The 13,508-nt window shown below is 40.6% G+C and overlaps 1 protein-coding gene across 9 annotated transcripts in view; it reads right to left on the reverse strand.

Annotated features, from left to right (window-relative positions):
• The window catches only part of LOC129769299 (heterogeneous nuclear ribonucleoprotein R), an 84,571-nt gene extending 71,639 nt beyond the window's left edge, over positions 1-12,932 (reverse strand). For 6 of the 9 annotated variants that reach the window (XM_055771526.1, XM_055771515.1, XM_055771539.1 and 3 more), the window contains exon 1: positions 11,161-12,930. The gene's annotated coding sequence lies outside the window, so the exon portion shown is untranslated. Of the gene's footprint in view, positions 1-11,160 lie in introns of all 9 variants that reach the window. The other 3 variants (XM_055771532.1, XM_055771452.1, XM_055771477.1) reach the window with 3 other exon arrangements.
• Positions 12,933-13,508: the final 576 nt, after the last annotated feature.

Genomic DNA, 13,508 nt, shown 5'->3' on the forward strand with positions numbered 1-13,508 from the left:
GCTTTGACTGCCACTCAGCTTAGTGTTCTTCAATGCACTTCAATAGTTGAGGGCCTACTACGCCTATCCGAAGCATCTTTTTCTGAAATTTTGATAGTCAATGTAGTTTCAAGGAATCTAAAACTTCCAAAAAGCCAATTTTGATCACATTGGTGTTCAGAGGGTTTTCCAAACAAACGACTCAATTATAGTTAATAACTAGTTCACCGTCGTTTTTACTGAGACGAACCCACCAGACGAGCGTCATCCCGTTGCGAAGAAAGTGGGCATCGTCAAGTACTTTGAGTCCACCGGATACGCCCGTTCCGGTATCTATAATATCCTGACACTTCTGGAGAAGAACGAGAGCATTGAACGAAAGCTTGGTTCGGGTCATCCGTCGGTGCTACGCGATCGCAGATTGTAGCTGGGACAGAAGACGGAGAGAAAGCTGTCTACATTGTTCCGTACTTTGGGCCGGGAGGTCGGAACAATGAGGCAGACGGTGAAAAAATACCTAGTAGAGATGGATATCATCATGCGGAATCGCAAGTCAAGACCAGTCGTGACGGAACACCATGCCGGTCGCGACCAAGTTCCCAAAGAAGGTACTTCTGTGGCTGACCATCATCAGTGAGTAGGGGATGTCAAAACCGCTCTACTTCCGTTCGAGACTTGCGGTAAACGGGGAGATTTATAGCACAAAGCGTCTGCCGGAAGTTGTCTTCTTCATCCAAAAATATCATCCGGACGAGGATGTGATGTTTTGGTCGAATCTGGTCTCCGCCCATTTCACAAAGAAGTCGCTAGAGGAGATGAACCGCTTGCCGATAGTTGTAGTTTCGAAGTCCGCCAACCCTCCGAACGTTCCCTAGCTGCGTCCTATCGAAAATTTCTGGGCATTTCTGGGCAAATTTCTGAGTTCGTGGCGAAGACGGGGGAGGAACTAATGAATAAAGCTAAGGAAGAGCTGAATGTTTTCGACAGTAATGGTGAAAATTCGACTAAAAGTGGTCACATTTTGTAACGTCTCCGAAAACAAAGCACAATTTATTTATTTTCTCACTTTGCAACTGTCGTACTCAGTGATCAACGCTCTCCTAACAAAAAGTCCATTGTTAGAAGTCCACAGGGACCGTCGCAGACCACGCGGAAAGTTCAATGTCGGCCCCACGGAACCGATGTGGGTCTCAACGTGGTCAGAGCTGATTCAATAGTCACCAACCATCGAACGGGTAACGGGCATAACAATCTGTTAAGCGCATGTCTGAGGGCTTTCAGTGATGTCAGCGGAACGCACAATTTCGGTTTTAAAATTGAAGACGAAAGAATAAATAATAATAGTACACAATACACTTTGAATTAGTTTCTTTCAAAATAAAAGTGGTTCTACACAGACTGTGGCTCTTTACTATATAACCCTCAAAGAGTTTTTTGTTATATATAAGAAAAACCAAGTACCATTCGGTGGAAATTTCCACTGGTTGTTGCATTAGCCATGCATCATGCTCAAGTGTAATTACTTTCTACACTTGGCAACCAGCAGCAATACAAAAACAAAGCTCTGTCATCTCTTCTCAACGGAGATTAGCGCATCACAGTGTGCAGTTTGTGCACCGTCTGGGCTGCTATCATCAATTCAAAATCGGCTGCTCTTTGTGTGAACGCGAGTCGTGACATCATCAGTCGTTGCTTAGAACTAGTGGACTAGCGAAAAACTAAGCGAAGGGGGCGGCACCGGTTGGCGTATGTGTATACCTTGCAATATTTGCATTCTGGACACGAATTGCATAAGCACATTTTTCGCGCACACACGCACCACCAACAGCGGTGGTGATAAAGCGGGGGGGGGGGGGTATTCGGTGCAAGCCTTGGCTGTTATTCGCGCCGCGACACCCTCTGCGCCTACGAGAGCCTCCAATGACATCTGCCATCGCCAGCCAGATGTATATGTGGGGTGCGCTTAGGGTGAAGATTAGCGCATATTATGGGTTTAGAACATAGTTGCTAAATGAGCCCCACATTGAGCGTGATGGCCGCCGCCATCGTTATTGATTCCTAGAACGCGAAGGGAATCTTCGAGAGCGAGCGCACAATGCAGCTCAAACTAAACATTGATAAGAATAGGTTGCACCCAGAAAACGATTGCAATGAAATGTGTTCTTTGTTCGACTAGATGGCCGCACTCAAGATAGTACAAACTCGGGGCCAAAACGAGGCCAAACCAATATTTGCTCGCATCTTGTCTATTTCTGCCGTGTGCATCGGAGCGACGCCCGCTGGCAGGATGCATTTCGCGAAAAGAAAACAACGAAACCCACATATAAGTGTATGCACAGTTAACAGTTATTTACTGTCCCCGTCTTCTTCGTTGTTTCTGCGCTTGCCGCACGATAGAGCGGTTTTCGGGGCCATCAAACCACAGCGACGCCGGCTATTAGTCAATTGCAGGAACGTACCGAGATGCGGTTCTAGTTTCCTCGTTTGCCGCCAAAAAGACAGTCTTGCATTCATAGAAAGAGAGGGCCCCACAAAGACTGAGCCAGAGGGAGAAAGAGAGAGAGAGAGAGAGAGAGAGAGAGAGATTGCGCGCAGCAGCCATTGAGATGACTGTCGCTATTTCCGAGCTTTGGGGACCATGTCGTGAGCAATATGCAAATGTGTGCAACGAGTGCATATGTGCAGCAGCGGACGGACGCGAGAGTGGCAGGCACCAAACCGGTATCGACCGCACCCTATTTTTTGTTGTTGTTTTTTGCCAACTTTTCTCGTCTCGTCTCCCGTCTTCTGAAACTGCAGTGTTGCACTATGCGGATGAAAAGCTGCACAAAACGCGCGCGCTACACGATGATATCAGTTTCTAAGCACTGGCATTCCAAGCGCGGCAGAGCACTGCAGAGATATGATGACCAGGAGCATGATGGTAGTGGTGGTGATGAGGATGATGATTAGGAGGACTTATCGCTTGACTGGAAATGCCAGTTGTCACGCGTCGTCAATGGCGTAGACCTTGGAGGGCAGCGTGTGCATATACAGCCCATTTGTACTGGATTGAGTGCAAATTGCACCCGGCTAGATGCGCGAACTGAGAGTGGGTCGAGTGATCGTGCGAGTTCATATTTGAAATTTATTCAATATGTCGAACAGGTTTATTCAATATCAAATATAATCGAACGGCGCTATCTGTACTTCAGAAAACGTTTTGTTTCATCCATTTTAAAATTTTCTTACGCTCTAGTGGCTTATGAATATTCGAGTCCAAGCCAATTTTACTAGAGAGGTTAAAGGGTGTATCACATCAAATTGCATCACGGAAACAACGCTGTAGAAATTTAATTTTTAGGAATTATATCTTCAGCTTTCGCTTATAAACAGATAAGAGTGTATAGATCACGTTGGCCATGCTTCACTGTCAATTTTTCGTAAATTTGGAAAAATGTCGTCGAACGAAAAAGAGCGTCGTGAATTAATCCTGTGCACTCATTTCGAGAATCCGGAGTTGTCACATCGGGACATCGGTAAGATGCTGGGAATCGTCCAATCCACGGTCAGCAGAGTACTAAAACGATACTTCGAGAAACTAACCATCGACCGGAAGGTGAAGAACGGCAAAAATGGATGCTCCGTCAGTGAAAAAGATCACAAGCGCGTAGTTAAGCAGTTTAGACGTGATCCGAGAAGTTCGGTCCGGGATGTCGCCAATAAGCTGAATTTGTCAAGTTCATTCGTCCAGCGGACCAAGCAGCGGGAGGGCCTGCGTACATACAAGGTTCAGAAGGCTCCTAATCGCGACGAATGGCAAAACATGGTGAGGAAGACGCGAGCCCGGAAGCTGTACACCGAAATGCTGACGAAGCTGCATTGCCTGGTAATGGACGACGAAACCTACGTCAAAGCGGACTTTCGTCAGCTGCCGGGCCTGTTGTTCTTCTCCGCAGAGGACAAATTCAGCGTTCCGGAGGAGATTCGCAAGCAGAAACTATCCAAGTTTGCCAAAAAGTACATGGTGTGGCAAGCGATCTGCTCTTGCGGAAAGCGGAGCGCCCCCTTCGTGATGACCGGCACGGTAAACGGGCAGGTTTACCTTAAGGAGTGCCTACAGAAGCGCTTACTACCACTATTGAAGCAGCACGAGGGCCCGGCCATCTTCTGGCCGGATCTCGCTTCGTGCCACTATTCAAAGGACGTGTTGGAGTGGTACGAAGCCAAGGGGTCACCTTCGTGCCAAAGGAAATGAACCCGCCCAACGCGCCGGAGCTTCGCCCAATAGAGAAATATTGGGCGATTATGAAGCAGGCCCTCCGGAAGAACCCAAAAGTTGTCAATCGGAGGCGGACTTCAAGAGAAAATGGATTTCTGTTCAAAAAAAAAACTAAAACCTGACGTTGTACAGAACCTTTTGGACGGGGTAAAGAGGAAGGTGCGAGCATACGGGCTTGGGCTCGAAGTATGAATAAAAAGAAAATGCCAAAAGTTGTTTAATAGTTTTTATTTTACTGTCTGTCTTTTTTCCGTGATGCAATTTGATGTGACACACCCTTTATATCAAAATGCATGAATATGTTGCCAAAGCTCGTATTGGAAATTGTGTCGGATTAAGGGAGGATCCCGGTCTGGAAGGTCGAAAAATCGAATTTTTGTTCTTGCATTTTTGGGAAGCTTATGTCCTCAGAAATGTTATCCTAAAAAGATTTATATTCGATTTCGTAGGAAAGTTACAGTTGAAAGTATGAAGTCATCTCAAGGGATATAGTATTGCTGTACGAATTTTTGAACATGTTTTCTTGAAACCATGTTTTTTTTTCAGCTGGTGGTATCGATATCTCAGGATCTACTCGACCGATTTGGTTGAAAACTTTTATCAGAATAATGTGAAGAGTTACATAGCCCTTTTTTGATAGCTATTTTTTTTTATTTTTTACATTTTATTGCCCTTAAAACATATCAGTAAATCTAACATACTTCATAAAGCCGTGGTAGTTTACGTTATATCTTCACGTTTATGTTAATATTCAATGTAATTGTAGTAATTAATTTAAATGAATACAACACCTTGATCTGATATTTAGAGGAAATGGAACAATATAATTTTCCTGCCAAATAACAATTTTAGTGATATGTTACATTGTGGTTACATTCCATTTGATCATTTTTTTCCCATATAAGGTAAATGATTTTGGTTTGTCCAGTCGAAAATATGATCATGGTTTGTCCACTGTTTTGAATACTCTAATTCAGCACACCTTTGTCAAATCAGGTATGCGAATGTTTCAAAACATATAAATAAAATTGTCTTTTTCATGATTTGAAGTAGTTTTATAGCACATTTTCACGGAATCACATGTTTTAAAGGATTATAAAATACACCATCTATTGGTGTGAATGCACCCCTCATTCGAGCTAACTTTTAATCGATCACCAGATGATTATTTCGCACGTATTCATACCTTTTTTGGATTATAACACTTACAAATATTGTTAACATCATTCTTGCACACCATTTGTATTAGATTTACATATCTAAACCATTAAATTAACGTATTTTGATGTACTCAATTCTGATCATTTAAAATGCCCAAGAAAATACAATATTCTAAAGAAAGCCTAAATTATGAATGGATCAATATGATGACAGTAAACCCAAGCAATGATAAATGCAACATCTACTTGAGAATTCGAATGTTTTCATTCAAGAATGGTGATTTCTAAAGCCGGACAAACCATGATCATTTTTTGGGCAAACCATGATCAGAGGTGGTCAAACCATTATCATAATTCCTCTTCGGGGAAAATCGTTAAAAAAATTGAATAATTGAATAATTTCAACGCCTTATGGTAGTATTAGAAACTATAGAGACTATAGGCCTTTCAACAAACCCAAACTCATATCGATTATATGTGTTTTTCATGAAGAAAAATCGATTTGCATTTATTAGTTGCGTAAAAACACCCCAAATCGGACAAACCAAGATCATTTACCCTACTATTTTCTTTTCTCTTTTCTTCTCTTCTAAGGTAAATGATGTTGGTTTGTCCACTTCTTGAATGCTCTAGTCCAGCACACCTGTGTCCAGTAGTTTAAAAGTTATGAATTTTTGTAGTGGAAAAAGGGGGAAAATTTGTTTTTTTAGCCATCGGTTGACTTTGAAAGATCACATCTCAAAAACATATCGAAATATGTTGTGTAAAAAATCCTCAGCTTTCAAGTAGAAATATAAAATAATATAGCGCTCTTTAGTCCAAAGCCATGAAAACAATAAAAACTTTTAACTCAATAATTTTTTCTGCAATTTCAATATTTTTCAATGAAAGGCTAGATCATTACCATCATTACTATGGCAACCGCTTGGCGCGCTGCAGTTGAAGCTTCTCTGTGTTGAGTGCACCTTTAAAATCTGAAGAAAAGGCAATATTTTGAAGAAATCCTAAATTATGAACGGATCAATAAGATTACAGTAAACTCAAGCAATGAGAAATGCAACATCTACTCGAAAATTCGAATTTGTTCATTCAAAAATAGGGATAAAACCTAACAAACTATTATCATTTATCGGACAAACCATGATCAGAGGTGGACAATCCATGATCATAATTTCTCTTTGAAGAAAATCGTTTAAAAAAACATAACAAATTGAAGAATTTGAACACTTTATAGTATTATTAGCAACTAGAGACTTGGGGCTTTTCAACAATAGAATAGCTTCAATGATTTACTCGTGTAATTGAGGGTATATAAGTTCTATAGCTTTAGATGAATTTTGTTCTCGCACTAATTAATTTTTATACGGACTAGTTGACATTTCTTTTTTCTGCTCACTCTCATTCTGATTTGACAGTCAAACATGTCACATGTTGCAAGGGCATCTCGTGCGGCTAGTCAGCTAGCAAGTTTTAGAAAGTCAAAAAATAGGCGCACTGGTTTAATAAGGTAGATGAAAAAAAAATTATACAATGGAATCCGTTTACAATGACATCGAAGGGAATTGACAAATGCGTCATAATAAGCGGACGCCATTTGTGAAAAAATGTCGGTCATTATAAACAGACATAATTTATTAAAAATGGGTCACAACAAGCGACATGTCACTGTGAAGAAAATCATTGCGCCTGATCACGAACATCACTGCCACGTACGCTTTCACGTACGCTTTCACGTCACTTACCCTTCACTTAATCTTTTTGTGTCTATCATCATTGTCACGGACAGTTGCGTGTAAAAATGAACTCCGTGAAGTGAAAGTGGTCATTCCCGTTTATAAGAGACATGTTGGTTGCATAACGTCGGATGATTGAACGTTGTGTCGGTTGCATAATTTCGGACGCTTGAGCGTTATGTAGGTAAAATTAATACAGCGTATGAGATAGTATTCCATTTAATTAATCGTATATTTTAAAACGACAAGTTTGCGATTATACCTCGATGATTAGTTTGCTGAATCAAATGCTGCCTCAAAGATGAGAAGGAATACTTGGTTGCTCGGGAATAATGTAGTTGTTAAACATATCGGAATGTAATTCTACGCTAGAGATAAAACATGACTATTATGTTTGATAATCGAAATCTCGCATACTCTTGTACTTAGCTCTGTCTTACTCGTTTGAATAGTGAGAAATATTCAGAATCATTTTTTATGAACCGTTTCTACAATTTTGATGAACTATAAAATATCTTGTACATCTCAGAACAAACCCTAATTTATTCACCTCATGATCAGTATAATCTGAGCTACTCCCATGTGGGATTCTGAAGTTTAATCCTCTTATCCTTCCCATTCTCGTGTAATTAATATACGGGACATGAGGTTTGATTTAATTATTAAAACAGAAACTGGTCAGCAGCGTCGGTCAGAAGCATAATCCTCATAGAAAACATCTGATGGGTTTCAAGGAATTTGACAAAAGCGAAAAGTGATTCAGATTTTCTTTAGACGGATATCAAAATTATGGAAAAAGAACTAGAGAAGAATTTAACAACATTATTTATCACTTATTATCACTTTTTTAATATGCTTTCATTCAAAATATGTCTTCAAAACAATACCGTTGAAAATATCTATAACTATATAGTACCATTTATAAACGGGACATGGATAATCAAAATAATTGATAAAATAATTAAAAAAAAGTCATGATTAAATTTTCTTTTTATTTATTTTTTTATTCAGGCTCATTAGCATTTTAGCTGTGATGGAGTCGGACGAGTGAGCAGATGAACTTGCCAGGAACGGCTAAAACTCACCATTCATTGGTCCAGTACCATTCTGTGGACTTTCTGACTGTGTGTTGAAATGTGAGCTGAAGAAATGGGAAGACCGGGAAGTGACAGCCAATTGGATGGCTGCAAAACTTAAACAGACAAATAAAATTATTACGCCGAGTATTAAAATTACTCAACAACTGCTAAGCCTTAATGAGAAAGACTTCAGCACATTCACTGGTCTTGTAATAGGACACTGTCCGAGTAAATACTTACCATCTTAACAACATTGGTTTAGCACAAGATGATATTTGTCGCTTTTGTAATGCCGAAAGCGAAACCTTGGAACATTTGCTCTGTAACTGTGGAGCTCTAACAATACGCAGACTTAAACACCTTGATAAAGCTATTCTGAAGCCCAACGAAATTTGGTTTGCGTCGCCGATCAGGATTATAAAAATGTTATTCCTGATTGGCACCTATCTCGCTATAGCTTTCAGTCTACTTCTTCATCAATAAGCAGTAGATAAGCTTGAATTGTAGTATAAAAAGGGTATACCAAAATAGTTCAAAATAATGGTGAACGGTGAATCGATCTCCATCACTGAGGATTGTTACGTGGACGTAGTTATTCTTTACTAACCCAAAGATGGTCAATTGAAGGCCCTAGGTTTTGAACTCACGGTCGATCGCAAATCGTCGAAAAACCAAAACCCGGAGGTTAAACAAAGGTTTGACAAATCTGGGGAAGTCCGGGCAAGACGCCCCTGTTAAGCAAAACAGGATAAAACATGTATTTTTACTACACATTCCAACGTTTCTTCACATTCACAACGTAGCCACGTTTGTTTTCTTTGTAATGAAATAAGCAATAACGATTACGAATAGGCAAACCAACAGAAATAACGAGAATTCTGAACGCATTCATATTGCTTCATTCTTATATAAGCGAGGTAAGATGCCCATATGCGTGTCCAAAATGCACCACAACAACGGGTCGAAATGTCAAACTACGTCGAAGCGTTTATTTTGGAGTACTCTTGATTCGCTGCTTATACCTTCCCCTTCCGTTATTTTTCTACCAGTTAGAATCATCAGATGATTACGAATTTTCGAGGCATTTTTGTTACCAAACGCCGAAAACGCCATAGAATTTTGAATCCAATATTTTTGTTTACAAACGTATTAATACGTGCCGCTGTTCAACAATATATTGCTACGTGCCGCTGTTCACAACTGTGCTGACAAACTTTTGGCTTTTGTATCTATGAGTTTTTATTTTGATTCTGAGGTTTATATTATTCTGAATAATGGATGGATTTAATAGTCAGAAACATCGAATTGATTTTGTTGGTTCTGGTTTTTATTACATAATACAAGAAAAGATATGTGGAAATGGTTGAATGCCTTTCAGAAACCAATGATAATGCTAATGATAATGAAAAACGGAAGTTATAAGCACAGAAAAATTCAGCCGTTTACCGTGTTTTCCATGATTTTTCATAGTGGTGCGTTTTACCGACACGGTGCGTCTTAACCAAAGTTCCCCTACGCTATATTGAGTTGGACCTGAGGAAAAAGTTGGAGAGCTTCACAGCCAAACTTCAAATACGTAATCTTAAAACCGCTTTACCCGAACGGGGAACGGGTATTTTGAAGGCAAAATACACGAAAATCATTTGTTGGAATACATTCCTCCAGTTCATCACGAATCTAACAAACATTTAATTCAAGATGACGACAAGAATGATAATTTAGGCTAAATTTTTGGTAAATAGTTTGTAAGTAATGATAATCAATTATTTTTGGTGATCGAAACACTGTTTAAGCCCATGAAGCCAGTTTGTTTTATTGTATAGGTTCAGTGGGGAAATTTTACAGGTTAAAGGTTACAGGTTACAGGTTACATATTAACACGTTGAGCCCCGCGTCGGTCCCTAGGGGGCGACATTGAGTTTTTTGGTAGGAAAGCACTGACTGATTGGGACTGACAATAACAAAATAAGAAAAAAAAATATATTGTTTGTTTTCGGATGTATTACAAAATGTGACTACTTTCTAGTCGAATTTTTGACTATTTTCTATTTATACAATAAGTATCTTTGGCAGCTGGGATCGACTCTGATATTGTGCAAACGCTCTTGATGCGGACTGAATGGAAAGCGCAGCAAGAAAAAATCGGGGCTCAACATGTTAAAAGTCAACGTGGGACTAAATAAATCATATGATTACACCACTAAACTGTTTAGTCATGGTGGAGTAAAGCTCAGAAAAAAAAATCACATAGTCAGTCGTAAAACCTTGTTAATTCGCCTTAAACCATTTTTTTTGTAATTTGTAATATGTAATAATATTATTACACGACCATGTGGGAGAACAACTAAGAGCTGTGGGAAAAAACGGGAGAATGATGGAAAGCTGCGAAACCTATAGAGTTTAAATCTTTGAATTCGATTTACTCGAAATCGAAATTATGTTACTTAGCCCGGTCTGACTTAACTTCGACGATTTGTAAATGTTCTAATAACGATGACCATTCCGGCGAGGTTTATAACAAAAGTTATGAATTAAATTTCATTAAATTTGGCTCAAACTCTGATATTGAGGAACTGTATATTATCTGAAAAACGAACAATATGTTAAACGCGAATGAGCGAACAAAATATACCTAATAATAGGCGCTATTGTTTCAGCTTTCGAAATTCATCTCAATCTGTTTTTTTTTTAAAGAAGATGGAAAATATTATTATTTTTGCAAAACCAGAAGAAATGTGACAGACTTGGCTTAACATTTGATCGATTATGATAGTGTATTATTCACTTTTTCTAAATGAGAAAACGAATTGAATCAAACCTATAAACCAACCAGGCGTTTCCATAGTTCCTCGATCGCTTCGTATGGTTCACAACGGAGGGGGGTGCTATGCCCACAGACCTATTGATAATTATCGCATTCTTAAACTCCTATCGCTAGTGTTACTCACCTCTTGGGGATCACACGGGCAGCGTCTCTCCTGAAGTCACGAAGTGCTGGCTGTATCGCGGTTCAGTTGTTTGTCGCCAAAGCTACTTCACGCTTGGTCTGCTTCCTTGGTGGGTTTTTACGACGATGACGACACGTAATAATAGGCAATAGGTAATCCAACGAAATTAGTGGTCAGATTAAATTTTTTCAATATCGAATTGCTTCCTCCTGGGTGGGTGTGGGATTTTGATTTTTCGGTGCTACCTGTCTCTAGCTGGATCGCGTTCCTTAATCAGGGTTGAATTTGTTCGAAATCCTTGGTTTTGTGTATGCCGGAGGCGTTGGAGTTTTGCTGCTTCCGTCAGTTCTTCCGCATCAGGGATCTTGGGATCCAGCCTGGTTTTATAGAGATCGTCACGTGGTTTCTTGTGTTCTTTTTCCGATCCCCGATTGTGGAGTGGTTATGATGGGTGCGCGTGTGTGATTTGTATTCCAAAAAAATTCCAGCCAATTCTCCGAGAAAATGAAATCCTCCAACGTGGTTTTCAAACTGTCACATTGGATTCTGTTGTGGCGGAGGGGGGAGGTTATTTGACCTTCCGATGGGACTTTTGAGTTTTTAAACCAATGCCAATCTTTGCTATGTGCGAGAATGTGCTGCCAGCTTTTGGCGACATTGAAGCTGCTTTATGCCGGATCGGGAAGCGATGCTAGGATTTCCATCCACGGGCAGGTTTCGATTTGAAACTAAACGAACAACAAAACAATCCAAACTTTGTGTAGGTAGGTAAGTAGCACTTGAACTAGGTGATAACACGCGGGAGGTTCGTCACTGATTCTGGGATTTTTCTCCAAACGATTTTTTTCCTCACTTTTGTCTAGCACTTTTTTTTATTCGTTTTCTACCTCCGGTTTCACACTGCACTTGGGTGTTTGTTTTTATGACATCTGTAGTTGTACAAAGCACTCTTCCGGGGTGGCAATTTTCCAATACTGAACTGCAGCAGCCTTTATGTAACGATTTTCTTTGTTCACCACCGTTTACACGCCATCCGGGATATCTTAGTTACGCAGATGGCTGAGAGGGGGTCCGGAACTTACACTTAAATGCTTAAACCGAGTGAATAATAGAAATTGTATTATCCAAAATGCTCGCACACACTTACGTCTGGTCTTAGATAACAAAACTTATGGTAGGTACTAGAGCTAGCTTACGTATCGATTAGGATGGAAAATAAAAAAGTTAGAACAAAAACCTAAGCTACGTATAAACACTCTTTAGCACACACTCTCTCGCTGCTCTTCACGATTTTTTTTTTCAATAAACAAAATCACCACAGTCTCCACAATAAGTCACATTTCAGTATAACATTCTCAAAAAAAAAATCACAGTCAGTAGCACTTTAGCTCCTGTACAAGTTGTCGCTGGGGTTTTTTTTTCTCCTCTCCCTTCGCGCACCTTTTTTTCCGAACCGAAATTTTGAACACACGACTGAGTCAATGTAACTCCCGTTGGAAGGGCAAATTTGCCTAATTCCAGATGATGTGAACAACAAAAAAATAATTTCTCGGCCAGCGCGAACGCATCAGCAGTCACAACGAAAAAAACAGACTAAATCCTTCTGTCACTCACAGTGTCCTCTCCTCAGGGACATCCAATGTACACTAGGGGGAAAAAATTAGTACCGAGAGTTTGAACGTCTCTGGCCGTACCAACCGTACCAACAGGGAGAACTCGTGTGAGACGTTCTTGATCGTCCGCGCTTTGCTTCACTAGTGCACCGGTGTATGCGAGAGTTTCCCGGTGATGGTCCCCTTTCGCAGTATCCGCGCGCGAGCTTTTTCGCGGCGTTGTGTGTGCGCTCGCCGTTTCTGTGTGCGAACTGGTCAGCGTGTCTGTGTGTGTGCTCTAAGCCATCGAGTATGGGAAAAACAAGGACACAAGGATCCGGTTGTCTCGACTTGCAGGTTTTGCATTGCGCTGCGTGCACACACCGAAAGCGCAGCAATGCAATGAACACGGCGCGCGGTTGCTGCTAGCCGAAACCGAGAATCTGCAACCGCGAATCAAAGAGATTGCTAATGGCCACCTGGGGGGAGCAGGGCGCGCTGGCAGTTGGGTGGCGGCGTTGGGGTGACTAAAGTGCATCCGAGGAACCGAAGAAACTGAGAAGGTATTACAACGACCAACGCGTGGAAAAGTTAGCATCAATGTGTGAGCGGCAAACATGCACACATCAAGCCATGCAGCTTTGGCTCTGTGTGAAACACGACCGCAACTGGATGCAGTTGCTTGCAGTTGAGGTGGCTCTCGGTGTGGTTTTTCCGGATATAGAATATTAAACTCTGTAATTTGACAAGCTAGAT

Source organism: Toxorhynchites rutilus, chromosome 1 (assembly GCF_029784135.1).
Source record: "Toxorhynchites rutilus septentrionalis strain SRP chromosome 1, ASM2978413v1, whole genome shotgun sequence".
In the NCBI taxonomy this organism is placed as follows: domain Eukaryota; kingdom Metazoa; phylum Arthropoda; class Insecta; order Diptera; family Culicidae; genus Toxorhynchites; species Toxorhynchites rutilus.